Here is a 21,574-nt window from a genome sequence, read left to right as displayed (position 1 = left end):
ACACTTAAACACGCGGACGGAGCCCGGGGGGAGGTTAGTGTTAGCAAGCGTGAACGCACTCTGGCGGGCACGAGACTTACATTCATAACCTGCTTTCTTTTGTGAAACTGACCCGGAGCCGAAAGCGCGGCGCGCGCGCTCTCGGTTCTGGGCAATGGGTGCTCGCTGAAAGCCGAGACCGGCTGATTTATGTGAGATGTCCCAATCATAAGGGATGGGGAACATTATTTTTTTTTTTTTTACTTTTTGACGCGCGAGCAGCGCTCCCGGCGGAAAAGCTTCCTGTAAGCGTCAGCGCGTGCACTAGACTTACAGTGTATTTGACGCCCCGATCATAATGGATGGGGAGCGTTTTATTAATGCCCTGCGTTTTGTGATAACACTTAAAACGCGCGGGCGGAGGCCGGGGGGAGGTTTGTGTTAGCAAGCGTGAACGCACTCTGGCGGGCACGAGACTTACATCCATAACCTGCTTTCTTTTGTGAAACTGACCTGGAGCCGAAAGCGCGGCGCGCGCACTCTCGGTTCTGGGCAATGGCTGCTCGCTGAAAGCCGAGACCGGCTGATTTATGTGAGATGTCCCAATCATAAGGGATGGGGAACATTCTTTTTTCACTCTTTGACGCGCGAGCAGCGCTCCGGGCGGAAAAGCTTCCTGTAAGCGTGAGCGCGGGCACTAGACTTAAGTGTATTTGACGCCCCGATCATAATGGATGGGGAGCGTTTTATTAATGCCTTGCGTTTTGTGATAACACTTAAACGCGCGGGCGGAGCACGGGGGGATGTTAGTGTTAGCAAGCGTGAACGCACTCTGGCGGGCACGAGACTTACATTCATAACCTGCTTTCTTGATCGTGTAACAGAGCGGGTACATAGTGGGCACAGACTTGTGGACACATTTCTTACATTCAACACTCGAGCGGCTTTTCTGCGCTTCATGAGAGTGTGCTCTGCGAGGTTCGGAGTGCTTATGTGTAGTGGTGAACACTGGGGCGTGGGCACTTTCATTACACTTACAACACCGACGGCATGAGCCGGACCATACATTAAATACACTTTTTGAGATTTTTCTGGGTCGCCGTGAAACGGCGTTTGTGTGCAGGCGAGAGGGTCAACAAACCGGCTCGTTGGCTGCTAATTGAACCACTGCAGTAGCGTGTTTGAAGGGGACTGACAGGGAATAAACTTAAACACGCACGTCTTTTCGGAGGCGATGTGTCTGTTAGTAAGCGTGAGCGCTCGTGATAATCTAACATTATACTCATTTGAGATTTCTCTGGGTCGCCGCGAGAAAGGCGGATGTGTGCAGGCGAGCGGGTTGCATTACCGGCTCGTTGGCTGCCAAATACACCACTGCAGTAGCCTTATCTAAGGGGACTGACATGGCGAGACATTTCGACGGCGGCGCGCAAGCCCGTCCGGGTCATGCAGAGAGCTCGAGAGGGCTCTGCATGACGCGAGGGCGGGGTAGCTCTCTTGTAACGTAAAGAGAGCTAGCCGCGTGCTCGGTGGTCGAGCAGAACTGGAACAGTGTTAGTACGAGGGCGCGCGCACGAGTAGTGGGCACGGGACCTACATGTAACACAGATGATGCCCGTCCGGGTCATGCAGAGAGCTCGAGAGGGCTCTGCATGACGCGCGAACGGGGACACGAGGGCGGGGTAGCTCTCTTGTAACGTAAAGAGAGCTAGCCGCGTGCTCGTACGTGTCCCTCGGCCTCATTCTCAGATGCGACGGCAGTGAGGCTCGTGAGCGGCAGCTGCGCGTCGGTGAGGAGCGGCGGGGGGTGTTGAAGGCTTCGAGTCGAGCCCCGCAGGGTCGACAGCGGAAGCGCTTCACAGCCGGAAGTGCGAGGCGTCTTAAAAAAGACACTCGCTGCTCTTTTAGAATAAGTTTTAGAATAGGTTTTAGCAAGGTAAAGGATACGTAGCCGGATAGCGTAGCTCGCACGGATGGCTGAAGGTGGCGAAGACGGCCGGCTTCCTCAGCGCTCTCCTAAGCTGGCTGTCCGCTGTTCGGCGGCGGCGGTGGCTTCTCTCAGATCCAGCGATGCGAAGAGCTCGCTGAAGAGACGAAAATCAGGGAAGTCAGCCTACAGCCCCTAGTGTTATACGCTAAGCCACGCCCATTCTGGCGGGCTGTGACGCTATGAAGGCGCGGGCGCCCTTCATTGGGCGTGACGTCACGCCGGGCTCACTGCTAGGCTGCAGCAGTTGCCCGCAGGGCAGCCAATGAGCACGCGAGATGGCCTGCTCTAGGTCTGCTAGCTGCTGCACTGCGTTGACAAGGAATACAAAATTAAGGATAATTTTTTGGCTTCAGTATCTCGAGAAGATGAATCTTTCCTGTAGCGTAAGCTAAACTTACGCAATACGAGAGAACCTCTCGTAAGAGAACAATCTCATCACACAAAACACGAATAACCAAATCATGAAAAAACAGCAGCACGACCCGAGTTGACCAGCACGTGGTACGCAGACTGCAAAATAAAACAAAACAATCAGGCAATGATTTGTTCCAAAAAAAAAGAAAAAATACAAAACTTTCCCTACATCATACATACCACACAAGAATTACACGCACATCACGTTATCAGGATACATTCGCAGGTGTTCTGATGAAACACAATAATCCCCATTAGACTCGACTAACACCGTAGAAAGCACTTGCCACAGCATATTGCGGTAGCCAACGTACCTTAAGTTTTCAGGTGAGCGCTTGACGCCACTCCGAGGGCACGACGTCGAAACAGCTACAACAGTCACTTCAGAAATAAAACACACACTCTAAGCATTTAAAAACCACACGAGCCGTGCACAACTTCCGTCACATACCTCGACTATAGTGATCCTGAGAACCGGACGAGGGGTGGGTATGATGCAGCCTACGTTCCAGGGCTTCCCGTCTACACGCTTAAATACACCGCCCCCATTTACCTCATCCAACCCATCCCATATAAGGGTCGTGACACAAACAGGAGACGGTAAATCCCCTCCTACTACACTAACATGCAGTTTCAATATGGGCAGTTAACGTTGATCTGAACACAGTCCAATATGGTCTATCAAAACAATAAAGTGACACAGACATTGACTTTCAAAGCTCTCATTGCTTAAGGGAAAATCATGCCACTCTGTCATGAGTTTCAGACTTACACGTCTCTCATGCATTAAACATCTTTCCTTCTTCAGATATGAATGAACATGTCCATAAACCACGAGCTAAAGATGACAACAGATAAACAGAGGTTTCTTTGATGCAGAGCGAGTCAAATATTGAGATTGCCAATTAGCAAAAACCAGACAGCACCCCGTTTGTGAACACAGACTGAGCCACGAGACACTGTCGCTCTGAGGCAGAGCATGAGGACCAGATGAAGGAATCGGGCGGCACATGAGAAGCAACATCAAATGTCTCACTTGGTTTTTTTTTTCTTCCATGAGGAGATTGCAATAAAAGCCTCTTCCTTTTAGGGTGAATTAGCGGATAATGGTGCCAGTTGGAGGTCTGTGACAGTGCTTTTAGTAGATGTTTATAAAATGTGTCAAATCTTGAAGGGTGGGCAGGTGGAACATTCAAGTGAATTAGACGGTGGAGCCAGAAGAAAGGCCTGAAAATACAAATGAGGCAGTGACTTGGAAGGGGCAGAAAAGCGAGAGCAAGAAAAAGGAGTGCTGTCCCAGAATGTAGCTCTTTTGGCCGTCGCACTGGAAGCTCACTGCAGGCATATTTTTAATTGCCAGCCTGTGCCACATGAAAGCAGGGTTTCTGGTGGCCACCTACATTGATGTTAGGTGGAAAATAGAAGAGATGGACAGAAAGAAAGAGCTGTTGTTCTTCTGTTTGTGCCACAACATTGTTGGTCATGGTCACCAGCATATGTTGTGTTTATACACTTGGTCTTTTTTTTTTTTAACAGGGTTGCCCCTTCATAATATTCCTGGTTTGCTATTTCCTTTTTACATGGAGCATACATATTTCAAGCACCAGAAGATGCAAAACCAAGGCTCCAATATCTGCATTTCTCCATTGCCAGTGTTTGTGATTCCTTAAATTTCAAGTCTCTTTTATCCAGGCGTGAGAACACACGGGGTGGTTAGTGGTAAAGGCTCAAGAAGCTTCACAAATTGCACAAGGGGGAGTAGCTGGAGACCAAGGATGTGTCTGATGCCAAAGAACCATCTGACAGAAGCACATAAACTTTGTAGCTGCTGAACCGCACTGGAACGTGGTTCAAGCACACGACAGAATGCTGCATCAAAATAACATTGATTTGCTTGCCTCGTGTTGCTTGGGATTTATGGCAAGAGCGCTGATCTCAACGCTTAAAGTTGGCATAAAGTTGTCCCACTCTCATGCTAGTAAACATGTCATTAGACAACAGAGGAGATGTCACTGCAGGAGGGAGGGTACGTTATTTTGATAAAAGGGGTCCCATAATGCAATTTCACAAGATTTAAAATAATGATCTGTCCCCAGAGTGTGTATGTGAAGTTTTAGCTCAAAATACCCCATAGAGATGTTTATAGTATGTTAAAATTGTCATTTTTTGATGGTGAGCTTAAACACAAAGTTTTTGTGTGTCCCTTTAAATGCAAATTAGTTGCCGCTCCCACCACAGAGGGTGTAGTTTAAAGAGCTTGTGTGTTAGCAGCTCTGATAACACAAACACGCACTGAAAATTTCAAAAACTTTTAGCATTTTATGTTCAAACCGGAGTCCGACAAAGATGGAGAGATTCAAGAAGAAGTTACAACATGTAGAATGTAACAGGACCTTTCTAAATGGTTAGGTGATTAATATATGTGGTTAACTATCTTCTAGTTATTGATTAGCATATTATGTCATGAAAATATATAAATAGTGTTCCCGGAGGCAGGGTTTATGTACATTTTAGGGTTAGTGATGTCAATAACCTGTGAATAAACTCATTGTAGTTCCCTACCAGCCGTTTGTTGTAGTCCTTAAAAAGTGATTTCTGTAAAATAAAATATCTCTATTTGCCTTTAACTCTGAGCGTAGTAACTTTGCAGATGTTGTTTATGCTCAAACAGCAAAAAATTAACACTAAGTAAATATATATATATATATATATATATATATATAGGATGTGTACGGATAAATCATTTAAAATAAATAATAAGTCTTCATAACAACTTGCAGATCTGAAGGTACTCAGCCAAATGACATGGCTGTGTGTGGATTGCAATCACATGGGCATATACTTAGACAGAGGCTGATGGAAGACAGATGCATTGACATTCCTCATAAAGTAGCGTTTAATAAACTAATAAAAAGCCTCAAAGGGCTTTATGAGAAAACAGACGAGAGCCTGAGATGACACCCTTAACCTTCACCAGGGGTTGGAGTGAATAAATCAGTCATTATTTGGGACCTCATTTCAGAACATGTGCTGTAAAATTCAATGAATCTTGACCTTTGTTTGGAAAAACTCATGTGGTGGTTTATCACTGACCAGTAACTGTAGGGGCTGCTGCACATCTGTGTTCATGTCTCAAAGGGTCACGCTGATTAACATGGGTCGGTTAGCCCCTGCTGGGAGATCGTGACTAAATGATTAAAATTATTTAATTGTGAATAAAACACTTTTCACACTCTTAACTAGTTTACTTATTTTTTCCCCTAACAATAATGTATCCAACAGTAATGCATGGAAAACCGTATCCAACAGTTTTAAATGCATACTTCACAAGCAGATTTTTTTTTCTTCTGAAAGTCATGAAAAGGAATGGATGGGTGGTGTCGCCCTAAGACCAGTTACTCCAGTGGTTTGTTGGGTGATTATTGAACAGAATTATCAGAAATGTGGACCAGACATTGCGTAATTTGGTCAAAGGTATTGTTATGTGAGACTATGGGCCCTAACATACACCTGGCGCAATGCAGCGTTTTTTTGCTAATTTTAGCCTGACGCAGTTATCCTTTTTACGTCTTGCGCCACGTTTTTTAAATAGCACATGTATTTGCGGCCATTTGTGTGCCCATGGTGTGCTGGTCTGAAAATTAAGTGTGTTCAGGTGCATTTTTGGCATGTTGTTTTTTTGTTATTTACAGTAAAGAGCGCGTTGGTAATGTGGGCCTATTGATGGGTCCACTGCGCACGTACACACTTTGCTTATTCAAGCAGATCCGTTTGCTCTCTGGAGAAGCGTTCAGTCACTCCGTTTGCAAATTCCACCATGTAAATAGCGAATCTGCCATGGCACGAGCGCAACTGGCTTTTAAAAGGAATGGGAGATTAGACTGAATGTTTTTTTGCACATTACGCCCAAAACACACCCATTACTCATTAAGAAAATAGGGACAACCCTTTTAGACCATGCACTGGGTGTGCCGACCATTTTTCCCGTCGTCAAAAAAGCAAAAGTGGATTCGGATGCGCCCTAAGTGCACTTGTGCCGTGCACTTTAGACCATGTGCTTAGATCCTTAAAGGACAATTCCGGCCAAAAATGATCCTAGGGCTAAAGAGCACATGGGTACCGAGTCGACCGTTCTCTGGGATGAGTTTTCATGATAATCGAATGTACCCAGTTTTAACGTTAGCTTTAGTTTAACCACAGATTAGCTCATTACGCTAGTGTATGTGGCATAGAATAAGTAAAAATACAAATCGCTAGTTAATACCCCTAACAAGGCTCAAAATAGCCCCAAATTAACACGGTAGCATAAATGAGGGTCCCTACCTGCAAACCGAAGAATTGAGAACATTGTAAGTGTATAGACAGTTTAATGAGAAGATTCTTTATAAAGACAGTACACTTTGCGTATACAACCACGAACGCTGTGTTACGTGAGCTGAACTGTGACTATCGACCAGGACGTAGCACGGCATTCGTGGTTCGGGCGAGACTGTTTTCCAAAGATGGCTCCTGCTTGTATACGTGAAGTGTACTGTCTTCATTAAGTATCTTCTTATTAACCCTCTGGGGTCTAAGGTGTTTTTGGGGTCCTTGAGATGTTTTGACATGCCCTGACATTTGTGCTTTTTTCAGTTACTTATAAACATATTAATGGCAAAGGTGTAATTACACTCTATTTAGCACAGACAGGGCTACCATAATATGTGAGCAACATGTATGTACATATTTGTATTTTTGAGAGAATATTGTTTATGCATGGTTATTAATAAAACTAAAAATTAAAGTTTTTGAAATAAGGCCACAAAACACATACTAAATATGTGTCCACAATACTTTTGACTAATGGCTATTGTGGCCTAGATTTGCTTCAAAATGATCTGAAAATCATCCTGCCTAATCATTCACATAAAACAATACATTGATTTAAATTTTGTAAAACACTTTTTGTTTGGAAAGCCAATATGCGTGTGGGCGTGAACGGCCCAACCCCTTATCATGAATAATTCACACCTGAGAACACAATGTTGCGCATAATCAGCCTTTCATTCAGAATCAGCATTGGTGAGCATATATATATATATATATATATATATATATACATACACACACTGCCGTTCAAAAGTTTGGGGTCGGTACGATTGTTAATGCTTTTAAAAGAAGTTTCTTATGCTCACCAATGCTGTATTTATTTAATTAAAAATACAACAAAAAATCTGTAATATTGTGAAATATTATTACAATTTAAAATAACTGTTTTCGATTTTAATATATTTTAAAATATAATTTATTCCTGTGATTTAATTTTCAGCATCATTACTCCAGTCTTCAGTGTCACATGATCCTTCAGAAATCATTCTACTATGATCAGAGGTTGGCTGTCAGGGCCATCAGGGCCTTCTCTGCTGGCCCTGTCAAAATCTAAAAAAAAAAATTAATTAATTAATTAAATAAATAAAAAATATATATATATATAATTATTATTATTTTTTGTGAGGCATATGGCCCTGTTAAAATCTAATATATATATATATATATATATACATATTTTTTGTGCTGGATTCGCCAAATGTCATCTAAACGCATCATAGCTCCGTGGACCAGCAGTAGTAGAATAGCTAGCCTTCCATTGAAACTGAGATTTTCCATTTGATGATAAACTTGACTGACGTGTATAATTAGCCAATCAAATTTGAGGCTCAGTGACAGAATGTCCCAGGGGGCCAGCGATATGTCGGCGCTAGCCCCCGCTGATGTCATCAACCGTCAGAAATTTTGGCGGTTGTGAGCGCGATATAATAGTGAACTTAGCTATGGCCGTTGCCTTCATACCTCTTATTGATTCTGTTTCCGATCTCCTTCGTGTGCCTTTTTCAAGGCGTTCGTTTGGAGAGAAGAAAGATATAATTACAAAAGGAAGATCTACACCTAAGCTGGATGGGCTGACCAAGGCAGGAAAAGGTTTTGTGCGGCACTTTACTGAGGGTAACTATGACCGCTATGACTGGCTAACAGCTAGTACTGAGCAGAACAAGCTATTTTGCTGGCTGTGTTTGCTTTTTAATACCAGTGCGGAAACATGGAACAGCACAGGGGTTTAACAGCCTTAATAGCTTCACCAAGGCAGCTATCAAACACCAGGCATCGAAGCGTCACCTCACAGCACTGGTACATTTAAAGACCTTTGGTGAGTCCAGGGTGGATTTGCAGCTGGATGACCAGCGGAGACGAGAGACAAGCCTGCACAATGAGAGAGTGAAGAAAAACCGGGACATACTGAAGCGCCTCATTGATTGCGTCATCTTTTTGGGAGAGCAAGAATTGTCTTTCAGGGGACATGACGAGGGGAATGAGTCGATTAATCGAGGTAATTACTTGGAGTTACTGTCTCTACTATCAGAATACGATGCTGACTTGCGACACCACCTTGCCACTGCCACCGTTTTCATGGGAAAATCGTGGGAAAATTCAGACTGCAAATTGCATTTTTTACACGTTCTCCCAAGCGCACAAAACTGCTGGATGAGTTCTGAGTTCTGCGAGAGGCAGCTGCCGCGGGTCTCTCAGGTGAGATGGAACTTTAACTCCAGGTTGGTGGCACAGTCCATGACAAACGAGCTGAGCTGGTCATGCTTTTCCAGCACATCCTCGATCATGCTGAGGATTTTGGCGTGAAACTGTACATTGTGCATCAGGACACTTGTCACAATTGAAAAGCTTTGACTTCTGTTTTTTTCTTTTTTCTTTCATCGACATTTTTGATTTTGCTGATGTGCTCTTCGGTATTCTGCAAAATAAAAGCTTAGATGTGCAATTCAGTCTGTCCAGAATTGCAGATTTTTTCCTGATTCTTGAAGATGAGCGTGGAAAATTTGATGCCATCTACGAGAGGACAGCGGAGGCCGCGGGACAGCCGAGCGCAGGCAGACTGTCTACTGTTTGTTGCATTGCTGGATGCACAGCTGTTTACACAGTTCAAGCAGACATTTCCTGAAGCAGAGCTCAGGAGCCTGGATGAGAGCTACGGCGCACAGTTTGACCTGGGCAGACTCAGAGCTGAGCTCAAAGTGATGTACAGCATGACAAACTTTCAGGGAAAGAGTCCAAGTGACCTACTGACATTTCTAAGGAGCACGGGGCTTGCAGTCAGCATGTCACAGCTGTATGCCCTCACCTGCTTGATCGTGACCATACCAGTATCCACCGCATCAGTTGAGCGATCCCTCTCAGCTCTCAAGCGCATCAAAACGTATTCACGGAATACAACCGGACAAACACGACTCTCTGCACTGGCATCTATTGCCATAGAAAAGGAGATGCTCATTTATCCTAAGCAGGAAACACAACTGCATGATGAGGTCATTTAACGTTTCATCAGAAAGGATCGGAGGATGGATTTCATTAATAAGTAGGCCTATTGGGTGAGTGTCTCACTGTTTAGGAGATACAGTTATTGTGGTATTTTATACAGCACTTTTGTTACAGTTTTAACTGATTGGTATTGCTGGAGTTTGTGCTGTAGATGGTGATGCTGTGTTGATTTGCCTTGGTACTCTTCAGTACCAAGACAAATTCCTTGTGTGTGTGAATGAGTAAAGGAATGAGTAAATTAATGAGTAAAGGAATCAGTACAGGAATGAGTACAGGAATGAGTAAAGAGTTTTTTTGATGACAAATGCAATTGAATTTTTTAAAATAATTAATTGTGACAAACTGAATAAAATGACAACTGAATAAAAATGACAATTGAATAAATGTTTTGTGGATAAAACTGTTATGTGGATAGCAGATGAACCCAAGCGCGGACGGTATGCAAACACACAACGTTTATTATAACAGAAAAAACAGGGGAAAACAAAACCCACAAGGGGGCAAAACAGTACAAGATAAAGTAAACGACTAACCACACTAGACTAAGACTTTGACATTAAACTATACAGGAACAAGACAGGCTTTTACAAGATCGCAACTTTTAGACAAAACACTCGACAAGGTACTCACTGGGTATTGACAAGGCACGTAAGGCAATGAACCGGCACAGGACAGCAAACACAAGGAGATTATAAAGGGAACACTAATGATCAACAGGTGATACAGATAAGGTGATAAGGACAGAACGAGGATAACAAGGGGGGCGGGGCAAGGGAACGAGACAACACAAGCACATGGCCAAAACACAAGACCATGTGCTTGCACACAAAACATGATTCTGTCATGATCCTGCCTCAAGAAAAAAAAACTTTTTTTCATTTAAAGTTTTCATGTACTTTAAATGAAAGTACAAAACTAGTGTGACTTTAATAGTGCCAGGAGACATTTTTATCTTTAAAATAATAACTTAGTTTAATTTAATTTAATTGATCCACTATAAGCCCTAAAAAAAAGTCGCGGTGGTGATGAAATGGATGAGCAGGAAATATACAACGATCTTTTTTCTGATATCTTCATGTTTTCTTGTAAATGGTCTGAAGAGCGAATTTTATCCTCCATAAGGGCAAGATATTTAGGCTATGTTTGATTTTGCGCTGCCAGAGAAAGTAATACTAAAATCACGCGCGTGTGTGAAACGTGCTTTACAAATAAACTTGTTACTGAAGGCCCTGACTGAAACCCCACGGTACGCTACTGACTATGATGATTTGATGCTCAAGAAACATTTCTCATTGTTATCAATGTTGAAAACAGTTATTTACATTTTTATTTCAGGATTCTTTGATGAATAGAAAGTTCAAAAGAACAGCATTTATCTCAAATAGAATCTTTTGTAACATTAAACACTACCGTTCAAAATTTTGGGGTCAGTAAGTATTTGTTTTTTGTTTGTTTTTTTTTGTGGGGGGGGGGGGGGGGAACTAAAATAAATCAATACTTTTATTCATCAAGGATGAATTAATTTTATCAAAAGTGACAGTAAAGACATTTATAATGTTATAAAAGATTCTATTTCAAATAAATGCTATTGTTTTTAACTTTCTGTTCATCAAAGAATCCTAAAAAAATGGTAAACAACTGTTTTTAACATTGATCATAATCATAAATGTTTCTTGAGCATCAAATCCTCCTATTAGAATGATTTCTGAAGGATCAAGTGACTGAAGACTGGAGTATTGATGCTGAAAATTCAGCTTTGATCACAGGAATAAATAATATTTTAAAATATATTAAAACGAAAACAGTTATTTTAAATTGTAATAATATTTCACTATATTACTGTTTTTTGTTGTATTTTTAATGAAGTAAATACAGCATTGGTGAGCATAAGTGACTTCTTTTAAAAACATTAAAAATCGTACCGACCCCAAACTTTTTAACGGCAGTGTATATATATAACCACATATAAATGAAAGTCAAAAGCATTTTTAGTACATAGTCATACCTGGAAACAAATCCTGTTCAAATAGGCTATATGGGCCATTCTACAGAATTTGTTCAAAGTTACAGTTGGAGTCTTTCCCATAAAATTCTTATAAAGTATTCTTTTTAAAAGTAGGCCAATACATTTTATCATACATATTTTAAAGTTAAGGATTCATTAGTTTGATATAGCTTACATTGGAACAAACACCATAATAACATCTTAGTTGATGAGTTTATTTTTGACAGAAAATAAATATTAAATAATAAATATTTAACATATGAGCAGAAAATGGCTAACAAAAACTTATTTGATATTTTAGAACTTTATAATTTATCCAAAACTACGAAATGTTGTCTTTCATATTTCATCTGTAACAGTGGCGGTTCTACATTGAATTACACCCTGGGCGAGACCACCTTCATTGGCTAATTACAGGGCCTAACCTTAACCCAACTGATGGATATAAATAATAACTGAACTTGTAACAGTTTTGTTGCAAAGCACAATATTATGGTGAAATTAGATCTCGTTTTTGTTGACTTGTAACCTAATTATTGTTGTATAAGCAGTGCTTTATGTGGCCCAAAAGAGGTGCAGGTACTCTATTAATTTTTTTTTTTTTTGCTGACTCCCCTCTTCCCCTGAGGTAACAACAACTATATTGAAGGGGTTATATATATATATATATATATATATATATATATATATATATATATATATATATATATTACAGTCAACAGACGACCTTATAAAAAATAATTTAATTGTGGATTTGCTTGAGCTAGAAAAAGCTACTGAACATAAATAAAATGTGCAAAAGGGTATTGAAAACATTTTGAACAAAATGTAGGCTACATAAAATAAATTATAAAACATAATAACCATAGAACAGTAGAACATAAACATGAGTCTTGCTATGGTTCATTCATTTCTTTACCCGTTTCACCTACCCTCAACGGACCACGTTGAGTTGACACCATGATAGACACATGGACACTTTTAAATCGGACTAAAAAACCCTCATGTAAATGCCTTAATCGATCCGATTGAGCTCGATCCGAATGACATTTCGATCGGATTGAAAGGGGTGGTTTATCCCTTATGTAATCCGATCGAGGGAACATGTAAACACTTGATTGAAAACCGAAACTGAAAGGACTGCACATGTGCAATGACGTTAAATAAACATAATGAGTATAACGTGCGGAACGAGCTGTTTTTCCTGTTGAATAAAGTGTCATTTTAATAAGCTTCCCGTCATTCTAAAATTCTCATTTTACTCGCGCGTATGTGAAGTGAAGCAGGACAACGTCCCACCAGTCCTTGTTGTGGATTCTCATCCACAGAGCCTGGTTTTGGTCGCGGGGAGGGGCATTTTTACTTCGTGATCAGCACGGCAAAACGGTTAATATGCTCTAAATTATGACCAGAGACGAATTAATATTACGTCTGCTGTTTAAAACAAATAAAGAACCAATAGAGGAGAATATTTATGCGCGAACAGCGGGAAACTCTGTATATTCGTGCAGTTTGTGCATGTCAAAAAATCAGATCCGATTTGAAACTTGTGACATATAAACGCGCACATCAACCCGATTACTTTATTTATCATTCATGTAAACACCTTGTTCAGATTCATCAATCGTATTGATTTCATTCCGATTGTGCCCATGTAAAGTGTTTTCAGGATCCTCGCTCCCCTCGCTCTAGTGATAGTCGAGCTAGCTGTCCTAACTATATGTGCCAGGCCTCTTCTCCTTTGAGAGTCATCCTGCTGAGGCCTCCATGCATACAGCTTGGTAGGTAGAGCTAGAAAGGGGGTTCTTCCTCATATCATGAGTGGCTCTTAGACCCGTCGCTCCCTGAGCTCTGTGTTGATGTTTTGGAAAACTCTGTGTCCAATAGATCTCTGGTGTGAGTCTGGCAGGCCTCTCTTCCTTTAGAGTCATCCTGCTGAGGCCTCCATGCAAACAGCTTTGCAGGTAGTAGTACAGAAAAAGGGCACTCTCAATAACAAAGAGTTGTTCTTAGGCCCTTCACTGTCTGAGCTCTGCACTAAGAATTTTTTCACACTATGAGAAAAAGCTCTAGACCAAATTGATGTAAGTGTGTAAGTTAGAGTCATCCTGAGAACAGGGAACACAGACACTGCGTCTCATCGCCATGCCTCCAGCCAGCTTGCACAGTCCCTTCAGACGAAGAAGTGGATGACATGCTCTCTAGGCGCCCCTTTTATACTTTCTGGTAGCGCTAGAGAATGACGTCATGGCTGACGCTGGCCAATGCGATTGATGTGATTATACAGTGTTTCAGTCATCAGTCATTTTAAAGCGTTTCCCTAACGTTTGACGAGTGTCTCGTTCCCTGTTCTCGGGAACATAGGTAACAGTCATAACCTGAGACGTTCTTACTGTATTTTTTATCATGTCAATGCAGCCTTAGAGAGCATTAGAGACTTATTTTAAAAACATTAAAAAAATCTTACTGACCCAAACTTTTAAATAGTGTATATTTATGAACTACAGTTTTAATGCTAATCAGAAGTAACCAAACTAACAGGGACATGATCAGAAACTGGAACTGAACAGCAGGGAAACGGAAACTTAAGGGAAACACAACATAATATCAAAATAAGAGTCCGAGACAGTGACACAAATATTGCCTGAATAATACTGTATTGTGGGTGGTTAGTTAACGAGATGCAGGGTTTTACATTGCTACATGATACAATGGCACAAGTTCTTCTTGAATTTGCCCCTCATATTTTTGATTGCAGTCTTTGTCGCCTGAGCATAGTTTGAGACAGTATATCGAAATATCTTCTGCCACTTTTCTGAACTTCTCTAATGCCCTCGCATGATTGCTTTCTTGTTTAATTCCAAATGAGTTGGTTTCAACTCACAATATAGTTGTACAGAGGTGCCCTCTAAGAGATCCTTTGACACTTTAGCTCAATCATTCTAAGAGGAGAAAGTGACAGAAGAAGAGAGAGAAAAGGGGGGAAAGTTTCTGAAAGAGGTAAGGTGTCTTTTATTCTCCCATTACTATGGAAATGAATGGCAAAGCTTGTAGTGAAGACTCTTCATGACTGCGTGTGAAGGTCTGTGTACTTTAAGAAAGAGGGACAACAGAGGGAAGGGACTAGAGGAAAAAACGTTCTTTGTCCACTGGTGTTTTCTCCTTTATTGAGCAGAGTCATACTGTCAATCATCTTCACATCTTTTTCTGCTCAGCTTGAGTTCATGCACCCATCCTTCAGCTTTATACCAAAAGTTTTTCCACAGGGCTTTCACTGTTTGATATCAAAACTTTGCCATCAGGAAAGTTATTAAAGGGTATACACAGTGCTTGCGAGCTTGCTTCAGACATGGGTTTGTAAGCTCACCCACGCACACACACACACACACACACACACACACACACACACACACACACACACACACACAAAAAGAGAGAGAGTTTGTTAAAGTCACATAGTGGAAAAAGACAGTGTCAACAAATGTTCCTCTGGCCTGATTCGTTCTGACTCCAGCATTTAATTCTCCAGCATGGGTGCTGCTTCCTGCCAGGTGACCAACGTGGATAAAAGTCCAGCTGGGCTAACATGATACACCCGTAACCTTGCTTATAGTTTGGTGACCAGGCGTGACCCTGCGTGGCTTGCTGTTAAATACTTTTACTAGACTGGTTGATATTACTCTCCCTGCTTAGAGGACAGGTAACAAACACTGAGGGCCCTATTTTAAAGGACAATTCCAGTCAAAATTGAACCTAAGGCTAAATAACACATGGGTACCGAGTCGACCGTTCTCTGGGATGCGTTTTCATGATAATCGTTTCTACCCAGTTTTAACGTTAGTTTTAGTTTAACCACAGATTAGCTTATAACGCAAGTGTATGGGGCATAGAATAACTAAAAATAAAAATCGCTAGTTAATACCTCTAACAAGGCTCAAAATAGCCCCACACTAACACGGTAGCATAAATGAGGGTCCCTACCTGCAAACCGAAGCACTGAGAACTTTGTAAGTGTACAGACAGTTTAACCCTCTGAGGACGACAAATGCACCGGCGCGTTTTGCTCGATTTTTTTCACATAGCAGGAAAATAGACTTTAAATACTCTGTCATTTTTGGTCATATAGACTTAAGAAATATTAAAAAAAAATAAACTGTTGAATGTCTACTTCTCAGGGAACAAGGGTTACAGACGTAACCCGTAACCGTAACCCGAGACGTTTTCCACGTACAGACGACAACATTGTCAAAACGATCCCCTTTCATCCGCGAAAACGACTAAAAACACTGTATTCTGCTGCCGGGCCATTAGATGGCGATGAAACACTGTAGACCGAACATGTAATACGCATGTGCATGACGTCATCGTCTTCAGAGATTCACGTTTTTGTTTGTTTATTTATTTTTTTTTTTTGTTTTTGTTGTCGGCCGAAACCAAATTAACTACGTCACAGTTTAGTATATATATATTAGTGGTGGGCATAGATTATTTTTTTTAATCTAGATTAATCTAGATTAAAATGCCTCATTTGAATTATGCCGAAGGCATTCAGAATATGTGTGCTACCCAAATAATGACTAAAAGTAAGTCTTTGAGAACGGGTTTCTCAAGCCAGGTGGCACATTAGACCAGGGGCTCATCTCCTGTTTCCAAAATGCATCACAAACTGCTTGAGAAAGCTGTTCTACTATGATAATTGGTGATGAAAATAAATCATGTTCAATCAGATGTACTTGTGTTTACTAACTGATAGAGCTGTGCACTCGATTGCACTCAAACATAGTAACGTTAGTTTTGACGACGACTCTTCCCCTGCGCTACATCAGTGCTTGGCCCGGCATCTACCGCATTAGCTAAGGGATGTTTTGCGTTTAGGTGGTACTTGAGACTGTCAGCTGAATGTGTGGAACGCTTCTCAGAGAAGATAAGGTAACTTGTTTTAGCACAATTCACACCCAGCGGTAATTCAGGAAAACAAAATCTCAGAATGCTCCACATGAAACTTTGGTCTTCCGACCTTTTAACTTCGTGTCGATTTATTTTGGTTAATATGTGTGAGGGAGAGAGAGTCGCCTGGCTCCGAAGTGAGAGAGTGCGCGTGCGCGACCGGGTCTCTCTCTCTCTCTGCTCGTTCTTTCAGTTAAACATGTGCCCTGTCACAAGTGCAGCAGTTCATCTACATTACTCACCGATCAAATAAGACTTTGGCGGGACAAAAATTCGCTTTGGCTGGCCCTAAAAAAAATTCAATGCAGGAAAAACCCTGTTAATGCAAACAGGAAACAGCATAATTTTTAGTAAAATAAAGCCAAGCTTTAAATCGTCTTTTCCACTACATGTTTACCTCCTCTGCTCAAATCGCTTTGACATCATGAATGACGCACAGATGCGTATAGGACGTTGCGCTATGGTGCCCGATAAAGGACAAAAGGGAAAGTTGTGAGTTCACGGTCTGTATATTATGGCTGGGACTCGGAGCAGGAGCCTCGATAAGAGGAATCGTTAACGTCAAGGGCATACAATATCGATGGTTAGTGAAACTTAGAACCGGTTATCAAGTGCAAACGGTTTTCAACTCCCATCCCTACCCCCTACAGTGCAATTCGGCTTGGTATACATCGGCGCTAAAATATCAAGGTGAAAGTCATCATAGATTGCGTAGTATAGACCCAGCTCCCAACCCAACGTTGAGAATAGATTAACCGCGATAATTTTTTTTATCGCCCGATAAGAGTCTAACGTTAACGCAGCACGTTAACGCCGATAACGGCCCACCACTAATATATATATATAAGCTGTGACGTAGTTGATCTGGTAATTATATAAATCTGCACAGATTTGGCTAAAACGAACTTCCCCGGCAGAGTAAACATAATAAGTAACATGTAAAATGGCTACTGATTTAACAGCGGAACCCGCCACAGTTGATTTTCACCCGCATTTGGCAGGGGTTAATTTTAAACCCTTGATAAAATATCAAGCATCACGTTAGTTCTGGCAGGTCATGTTAGTCAAGCTCACATCAGCTGACTCTCAGCTTATCCACGTCTACCTATAGGAATACAACGCCTATCACTGTATACATATACTGTATAAGCTCCTTCAGTATCAGCAGCTAATGCATTTCTCAGGAGCTAATTACCCTCCTCCATCCCAGTTCCTCCTCTCGTCAGTCAGGATTTGGTTTTCCCCTAGAATCAGAATAAATTCTCGAATTATTACTTTAAAATCTTGAATTAACGAAATTGCATGCATTCATGTTGGTTCTGTTCTGTTTACCCTAAGGGGTGTTATTGCTGCTCTCCCTGCTATTATCCATACTAGGCTGCATGGATGCACAGGGAGGTCTCGCCTAGAACGGAACCATACCGCCAATCCAAAATGTATGCTAATTGTCAATCGTATTTGACGATAGTGGTCCTGACTGAAATAAGGTTATAGGTTGGTTAACAGGTGGGTTAAGGGAAGGACAGTGCAATTATAGATGTAATTACAGTAATTAATTAGATGTAATTACATGCAGGTAAAATATATGTACAATGTAGACACATACACAATAAGTGCATTAAAACAAATTATTTATTTAAATATTAGTACATAGTAGTTAAATATGTCAGGGGAGGTGGCTGTAGAGAAGCGCACGACAAAGGAGTAATGAACAAAAACATTCCAACAAGGAATAAATAAACTCAAACACGTTAAACTACGACGACACCAGACAATAAAACACAGATGATTAAACAGATCAAAAAACAGAACAGGGGTTGAGCTAATTAATAACCAAGGAAAGTAACACGTGAGAAAAAAATGATCTTATTTTTTGCCATGTCACCTAGCCCATGGTGTAGACAAGCACGCTTTAAGCATTTTAAAAAGCTGATTTAAGTTCCTGGATAGAAGTGGTGGAGAAACATAGTTGATGAATGAAACATAACCAAGAACACCAATGAGTCTTATGAGCTTCAGAACAGCAGCCTCTCCGCAATAATAGTTTCCTCTGGGTGATTGTGTCTGTGACTTCAACATGTTTATCTTTGAATGATGACGGTCACATTATGGTTTGTGCATAGAGAGCGTTTTGTGTCCTCTGAGAGAACAAGGTGACAAAGAGGCCTGTGCTTTTGAAGAGGTCATCATTCCTAGATGAGTTATAGATTGCACTGTCAAACAGGATGAAGTTCAACATACTTCCATGACTACATTTGCCTCACAATTCTTCCATCACCGGTCAGACCAAGGGCAAAGAGGCCATGGTGGCTGCATAAAAAATAAATCATTAGAAGTCAATAAGTAGCACAATTACCAGTCTACAAGCAGAAGTGACACCCAGTGCCTACTCAGAAATCTGCAAGCATTCTGTGCAGCATATCCTGGGAAAAGTTTTGTATATATTGAAAAAGTTTAATGTCATATCACCTCTTGCTCAATACATCTCTAAACAATTGTTTCACTTTATGAAGATAGCAAACATCTGTTTCCTCAATTAAAACAATACAAATAAAATATTAGTGTGAACGCGGTGGTATGTATTTGCTCTGCCACATAATCAATACTAAATTCACCGTATGGTGAACACAAAATACCAGCTAGGCTAATTGTTACACATCCCTGTTTCTGATCCAGACATGCATTATCCAGAGGAGCAACAACTGCACAAAAAATGAGGTTTATCTCCTAATGGCATCCATAAAGCTCCAGCAGTGATCATAATGATATGTTGACTGCATCCTGGTATGAGAGCCATATAGCTGGAGTTATAATGTAAAAGGGCAGAGTTAGCAAAGTATTTGATTAATTCTGGCTGATGTCCACTCACTCGGACAGGAAGAAGCCATCTGGTCAACAACAAATCAAGGTACATTTTGTATCTTGCATGCAACTTAGAAGCAGGTGAGTTTGAAATCCTTGACACCACATTAATGAACTGGCTGAGAAATAACCAATTGCATTGAACTGTTGGTTGGCAAATGGCTACACAGAGAATATTGAAGTAATCGGTGTGTGTACACTTCATAATCACAATGTATGTCCATTAATGCTAATGCTATTACTTCCCGGAGAACCATACAACTTGTGTGTTTATTGAAGAGACAGAGATAAAGGACCAGAGTTAAAATCATTTTTGGATGATTTTTTCCCCCTTCAATATGCTGTCTCACTCAGAAATTAATCATAATAAGCCATAATACTGCTTTCTAAACTTTCATTTTGCGAATACTTTAAGGGTCAATGACAAAATATAAAATAAAAATAAATAATGAAAGACTTTTAAAATCTAATTTAACCTGTTAACCGTTGCCAGAGCGCCTTACGCACTGAAGCGTTTTTTTGTTTAAATAGTTCAAAGTTACTATCAGATTTAAAGTTAATACCTTGACAAAATATACATCATTATAAAGATATAAGACTCAAGTTTCAGTATTTAACCACTACTGCATTCTGAGAAACTTATAGTGACAGTTATGTCTTAATTTGCGTCAGGAGTTATGTAATCAAAAAATTTGTCGATACCTTTAATATGAATTATGAGCGTCAGCCGCTCTCATTCAGAAAAAAAAAAAATCCTGTGAGGTCGTCATGACAGCGCTTGACAAAACAACGTCCCTCGGGGCTTTTAGCTCAAAAATTTGCAAATTTGGAGAAATATTGATAGATTCTCATAGGTTTACGTCAGATTTATATAGACAGGAATAATATTTATTGAATTTATACCCAAATGGGCTGATGTAATCATTATGAGCGCTGGATACTCTGATGTACTGTGTTTTCAGTCCATACTGGCAGCCTGAGGCCACCCTGTGCACATGCAGTCCATTTATGGAACACACGAAGAACAGCCATATCATGTGACATTCAGGAAGTCCCTGACACAAACAAAGCTTCCAGAGATCGCTGTAACATGCAGATAAAGACGTTTTGAAGACAATAAACATGTTTGCAATGATATTTGATTTACCTGTGTTCTTCGAACCATGTCAGGTATTCTCATAATAATAGATTATATGTATAATGTAATGCTAATTGATATAGACTTTATCATTGTGCAGAATACTAATAAAATAATATATTGTCTGTCTGATTTTTTATCTGAAGCCAAATCAGATCACAGGAGGTTATTTAAAACACTTGACTTGCGCTATAAAGTAAGTTTGGAGCACAAAGATGGTTCTAATCTCATAAATTGTCGTGTATTGATGGTGTGCTAAGCTAACATGCTAGCTAGCCCTAGGTGTGGGTGCCACCTAGCTGTTGTTTTTATGAATTTTTCTAAATAGGAATGCTTAATGAAATGTTTCTTTTTTCAAGAAGGTCATTTTATAAGAAGGTCATTTTATACCGTTTGAAATGTGAAGTGAGAACTTTGAAAAAAAAATAGTGATTGAAACAGCGTGAATAGCGAGCCCGTTCTCATCCTTTGGCGGCATATGTGACGCCATATGACAAAACGGCGAAATACTACGCACATGGCACCCTTTAGCGTGAGTATAACACGCGAACCCAAGGCGTCATAAAGTTGACTGGCATCCTTTAGCGTGAATATGTGACGCAGACCCTACCCCACACCTAAACCTACCCATCACAGTGCGTGTTATATTGTCGATAAAGGGTGCCATGTGCGTAGTATTTCGCCGTTTTGTCATATGGCGTCACATATGACGCCAAAGGATGAGAATGCGTTAGAATAGCCAGTCATTAGTAATTATAATGAAGACAAAAGAAAAACATATCTAGAACCATAACCAGGCTGGAGAGGTGCGAATGTGTGCAGGGAAGACTGAGACTGAATGGGGCTCGCTTGCACCACAAAACAATAGAGA

The sequence above is a fragment of the Siphateles boraxobius genome, unplaced genomic scaffold (genome assembly GCF_051911475.1).
Source record: "Siphateles boraxobius isolate OS27281-9 unplaced genomic scaffold, OSU_SipBor_1 2, whole genome shotgun sequence".
Lineage (NCBI taxonomy): Eukaryota > Metazoa > Chordata > Actinopteri > Cypriniformes > Leuciscidae > Siphateles > Siphateles boraxobius.
This window is presented reverse-complemented; position numbering follows the sequence as displayed.